This window comes from Lycium barbarum, chromosome 7 (genome assembly GCF_019175385.1).
Source record: "Lycium barbarum isolate Lr01 chromosome 7, ASM1917538v2, whole genome shotgun sequence".
Classification (NCBI taxonomy): Eukaryota; Viridiplantae; Streptophyta; class Magnoliopsida; order Solanales; family Solanaceae; genus Lycium; species Lycium barbarum.
This window is the reverse complement of record NC_083343.1, coordinates 126,622,596-126,628,829: the sequence shown is the minus strand read 5'-3', so window position 1 is coordinate 126,628,829 and position 6,234 is coordinate 126,622,596. Positions and strand designations below refer to the sequence as shown.

Below are 6,234 nucleotides of genomic sequence, written 5' to 3'. Positions count from 1 at the left end.
TTCGTACTTCTTGGCTTAGGCTTCCAACTGGACTTAATGGCCACCTCACACTAACAAAGGTTACTTTTGTCGCCCTTTACAGTCCACCAATAGCGGGAAAGAGAAAGTATTTTTTTTCTTTTTTCATTTCCAATAATATGCACCTAGATTCCAATCACATAGGAAAGATCAGCCATTATGGAAGTCAAATAGCTTGTGGCAAGACAACACGTAGAAACGCTCAGAGAAATACGCCTTTGGAGTCTTGTCCGTCATCAAATTGAACATAAACGGTTTCGTGAACTCATTTTCTATCGTCATTTTAATCAAATACACATTCTTCGGATTTGCATAGTACTCCAGTCATATCAGTTGCGATCATTCTGGATTGCAGCCATCACAAAGAAATAAAAAGTAAAGGGTAGGAAGAACTAACGTGTTCACAAGCAATTTATCAAAACAAAGGATAATGACACCTACTTTGGGAACACGTATCATACTCCCATCAATAATCACAAGATTGCATCATTCAACAATGAAATAGTACATCACAAAATAGTCTAATTACTTCAGTCCAAGGAAGTAATTGTTGTCAACAAGTATCTTTACTTTAATTTGATTCGTTTGGAAATGAAAAGTTTGAACGCCAGTGGGCTGCAACTTTTGTCATGCAAGACAAGTCTACAAGATGGAAGAACTTCGCAACATGTATAACTGACACAGTAAGATATTCCAGCAATAAAGCACATAGCGAAGGATATTTGTTTATTTCGGGGCTGTTTGGGAGTAGAGGGGCGAGAAGATGACTAACTGGCTATACATGAAGGAAACTAGCCATAGATGAAGGGGCTTTATGAGTGTGCATAGACCATAGTATTGGAGACTGGACGAAGAAGCAGAATCCGTTTAGGGTACACAAAGCTAAGAGCATGTGGTGCCATTCTACACAATGGAGGGCAAGAAATATAATAGTACAGTGTTTTTTAGAAGGGACTAGTGATTAAGTTGGATGAAAGACAGATCCAGAATTTGAACTTTATGAATTTTAAATTGTAGGACAGTAACCTCAAACACTAGTAATTGGATTGTAAAACTACTACGTTCTGCCTACAACGTAACTTAAAGCCTACATCCATTAATGAGTTGGAGAGGCGTGATGGAGAAAAGGCAGGCTAAATTGGAGATGGTGATAACACCTATAATATTGAATTGAATATGGCAGCCAGGAGTTGTTCACCAAAATATACAGCATCTTATTTGGATTCAGTCTGTCGCACCAATGTTTTCTTCTCTACATAGGTGAGGAAAACAGGTTCCTTAGGCTTTTGAAAGTTTGCTCCCCTTTAAAGATATTCATCAACGTTATATCGCATCTATCCTAAATATTATCACCACTGGACGAGTTTTCTCAGCTGAACAGTGAAAAAGAAAATGAAGATGTGGATATCTGACCATTAACTTTCTAAGTACAAGGATACATAAGGCACCAAAGAAGCATCAAACCCTGGCAAAAATACTCAAGAGATCAACTCATAAGTTATTCAAAGCAAATAGGAGGAATAAAAAAATATTACAAACTGCTGATATTCTTTCCACTAGACAATAAAAATATTACATTTTGCTTTCCTTCTAAGACAAGTAGGAAACTTCACAAACAATAGAAGAAAGCAAATAATGATATATGTAAAGCACCCTAAATCCCAAAAAAAATAGATAACATAGCTACACTGGATGAGTAGTTTATGAATAAGAAGCAGCACGGCCAGGTTAAACCTTATGTGCTCTGGCATTTGGACCATAAAAATGCAAATACTTCCCATCTTCCATTTTTCCCAGCAGCATCAGATGTGCTAGACCTAGAAAAATGACTTCATTATTCGGTAAGTTCAGCAACCCATATTTTCATTTTTGGATAAAACAATTGTACCCTTTGCGATAAGTGATAAAACAAGGCTACATACTTAACAAATGTGAACAAAATGGAACCAAGTTATAAGGGAGGGGTCACAAAAATATATTGCTCCTGCGCTTGTGCATGAGAATAACAATATTGGTTACCACTTCATCCAGCTGAAAAGTTATACTGATTAAACTGGACAAAAATCAAATAAAGTTGTTACAAGTTAGAACAAATGTGTATGTTTCTGGAACAGTAACCCCATTAACATTTGTGTTGTGAGACGTGAAGATTGACATGAATTTTAATCAACCCATTATTCATATTAGAACACCTAGCCTTACAAATTGATATTTAAGTCTCTCCTATGGTCAATTTCAGTTGATTGAAACCAATTGCAATTTGCACAATATGTCCAGCCACAAACCATTTTCATACTTTTAAATAACTACTGCAAAGATCAATAGGCATAGAGTTGGGACAAGGAAAGGCGTTACAGATGAAGAATAGAGATAGTAAATGTCAATATCATAAAAAAGACAGATATGCAGCTGGTAAATGCTCTTTGGACAAAAACTGTACTGTAATTCAAAAACCTACGACGTAAAAGCCCAGACTGAACTATTTAGTTTGATGAAAATTGCACGGATTCTATCCAAAGAATGACAATGTTACATACTAACACAGTTTCAGGAAGTGAATTGTCAATTTCTTTTTCCCATATAGCCAAAGCTAGTGGCTACAAGATACAGAAGGAAGAGTATAGCCATTAATACGTATACCGCATACAATTTTTTTTATAGAGATCAAACTGAAATACGCACAATTAGCTTCCAAGGCAACTTAAAACTTAAATATAGATACTCTGGCAGAATTATCTTTCTGGGTCAGAGGGCAAAATGTGCTAAGCTGATGGAATCGAAACAATGTAAAAAGAAAACATGCAGCAGTTATACTGTTTCGTTTCCTTTGTTTAGAGTGAACTTAAAATGAAGCCCAGCCTGCAGTAATTTCCAAATAATTAGGTTAAAAAATAAACACTTTATATTAAGATTTGATATCAACATACGCCTAGGCAAAACATGCACTTACAGTATTCCATAGACGTCACAGATTATATACAGCTAGCTACCTTCTCTCTCACAATTTCTTTTCCAGCTTTAAAGCAACATAACCTTGTTCCACCTACAACCAAGAGATAGAACTTCTAGATGTCTGGGTGCACTAGGTATGCAAGCAAATGTTTTCTGTTAGAAAAATTACCTCGAAAAAGCATTTTATGAAACATCAGTATTAGTTTGTATAGGTGACATGATCATCTTTTTGGATAAAGTAAATAACTTTATTAATGATGGAGGAAGGTATAGCCGTATAGGTGACGTGATAATTAGTATTACGTAAAGATTTCTCTCAAAAGACAAGTAGTATTAAAGATTGAATACATAGTTTACCTATCACATGAATTAAGTTTAATAAAGTGTTGTCATTTATGGAAATGAACTTTCTCCTATAAGGAAGTCATTTTTCTTCTTTCGTTAAGAAATGCTTTCCTTGGGAAAAAAATTCTGGTAACTGAAGATTGGAAAATGATTTCATTATCATATTTTTTTTTTTTTGGCTTCAGTCTTATCAATACACCATCAGTCCTCATATAACACTGAAGTGCAACAATTCCACAAACATCAAACTATACACTAGTATCGAACGAAGGATAAAGATGGAGAAAACTCTTCCTTTTCAACGAATTCCGTGCTATTCAAATCCTATCGCAAAAAAACAACGGCACTAAACACCTCTTTTGTTCATCTAGTACAGTGTAACAAATGTTTAAACAAGTTTCTGATGTACTAGCATTAACCAAAAACCAAATCTTTTCGTTACTATATCAAATGTCTCCTAATAAAATTATCTTCCAGGTCTCTCAATTACAAATGACCTAAATCATACATAATTAAGTAGTTATCAATAAAATCATACTTCTCCATTTCACTTAATAGCAAAAAAAACAACGGAATAAAATCTCGAAAGGCTTCTACTAAATCTATATTGCAGGATCACACATCATACATAATTAAACAGTTATCAATAAAATCAAACTTATCTATTTCACTAATAGCTTTCAAAATTACTAAATCCTCTTAGATCCTGCAAAAACAAATAGAGTTATATACAGCATTAATATCTATGCTCCAATTACACACTGCACAATTAAATCATACATAATTATTTTTTTTTAAAAAAACAGTTATCAATAAAATCAAACTTCTCTATTTCATTAATTAGCATCAAAATTTCCAAATCCTCTTACATTAGAGTTATAAATCATTAAGATCTATACTCCAATTAAACACTGCACAATTAAATCATATATAATTAAAAAAAAACAGTTATCAATAAAATCAAACTTCTCTATTTCATTAATTAGCATCAAAATTGCCAAATCCTCTTAGATTATTAGAGTTATGTGTATCATTAAGATCTATGCTCCAAATTACACACTGCACAATTAACAAAGTTAGATCCAACTAAATTCAATCAAAATACAACCAAAAACAAATCAAAATCGATTCGTAAAATTCATTACCTCATTAGATCGATCCACAACAAAGCTGATTTAATCGAAAACAAAATTCACCGCAGTAAAAAAAAATAAAAAAAAATTCACCGCAGTCTCTTATTCAGTTGATGCAAGGCGGGACCGAAACTTCGTCATAGACAACACCAAAAAAAAGTATTTACCGGTATGCCTACGTCACCGTCGCCGTTAGCTGACGTCATTGTCTCCGGCGAGGAAGGTCCCGACCTGCACCAAGCGAATGAGAGACTGCCGCAATACAAATACAATTTTTTTTACGTGCGTATATATATAGATCTGAGATTTTTTTTAGAGTGAGAGAGAGAGAGAGAGAAAAGACCTATGTATATAGCTAGAGAGAGAAAGTGAGAAAGAATTGTTGAGAGATTGTAAGGTGATTTTATAGAGAGAACGGACGAATGAGATGGAGACACGTGGATTATCGAAGAGGTTGGTGAAAAACGTTACTCCTCTCCATTTTTTCAACATAAATAAATTTCTAACACGTTTTTATTCTCACAAATGAATTAAGGTGGCTCAGTTGGTTGAGTGCGGACTATCATACAGAAGTGGGGTTTATCTTATGCTCACTCAAAGGATAGGATTACAGGTCCCTTATCATAAAAAAAAAAAGGGAATAAACTTTCAAAATCCAATATTTTATTTTTCGATTAATTTTTTTAAAAATTATTCATTCTCCTTAATGAGTCTTCAAAAAATACTAATATTGACCATCTCTTATTTTTAGGAAGAAGCAAAAGGCTAATATTAAAAAATTATTTTTCAATTAATGTCATTAATTAATTTTTTTAAAGCGTGTGTCACGCTTTAAAAGTTCATTTATTTTGGAATAGAGGGAATAGAAATATTAGGGACCAGGCAAAAGTCAAAACTGGGGTTTAAAAATTGTGACCGACATTAACATAATTCGGGCTTGGAGTTGGGGCATAATTACGGGGGAATGCCACTGGTGACAGTAATTTTGGATCTTAACTCTACAGTAAGTACACGTGCGCGTGAAGTAAAGCTATAATGTTCAACTATAGTTACTGGCCGTTGCAGTAAAAGTAACAATCAATCAATGTAACAAACTAACTGGTCAAAACTAGATTTTGGTAAATCTAGTAACGTTGGTAAATCTAGTAGGAGAAGAAAAACGTCAATTTCTTTTGGTATTGAGCTAAAAATTTAGTATTGTCTTATTTCTTGTTTGATTATTAATTCTAGGATAAAGTATACTAGAAGTAGAAATGGTACTCGGATAAGTTATTTCTATCAGATGATAAAATAATTGTATCAGGTTTAAGTATTTCGAGATGAAACAATGAAAATGACAAAAAATACCCTGAGATCCCTTAAACCGTTTTTTTACTAAATAAGATAGAAGGTATTTTAATAAATAAACAATTTCTTAAACATTATTCAATGCATATTATTCTAATACAACATACAAAACAATCATTAACAGATAATACCATAATAACAAATCTTATCATAACTAATCCAATATATCAAATCATAACATAACGTGTCTTCAAATCAAGTGATTCCTGAGGACATCACATGTCAAAACAAGCGTACAAGTTACAACATCATTTACGACTTAATGAAAAGTCCTATGATTTTTCTGCAGTGGAATTAGCCGGATAGGTTTATAACCCAAAAGTCATAAGTTAGAAATCTAACTTATGTCTTTAGCTTATTTTTATTATTTTGACTTAAAAATAATGCTTTTCTTTCTCAAATACTTAAAAATTATTTTGATTTAATAGCACCTAAAATA

General features: G+C 33.0%; 1 long non-coding RNA gene across 3 annotated transcripts; it reads right to left on the bottom strand.

The window, feature by feature from the left end:
• Positions 1 to 1,493: 1,493 nt before the first annotated feature.
• On the bottom strand, positions 1,494 to 4,928 carry LOC132604261 (uncharacterized). Of its 3 annotated transcripts, XR_009568688.1 has the most exons (3): positions 4,461 to 4,836; positions 2,969 to 3,061; positions 1,494 to 2,877 (listed from the first exon to the last, which is right to left on the bottom strand). It is a non-coding gene; the product is annotated as an uncharacterized LOC132604261 (long non-coding RNA). The 3 variants fall into 3 exon arrangements; XR_009568687.1 differs by lacking the exon at positions 2,969 to 3,061 and having other exon boundaries at positions 1,494 to 1,835; positions 4,461 to 4,928; XR_009568686.1 differs by lacking the exon at positions 2,969 to 3,061 and having other exon boundaries at positions 1,494 to 1,835; positions 4,616 to 4,928.
• Between the last annotated feature and the right edge of the window lie 1,306 nt (positions 4,929 to 6,234).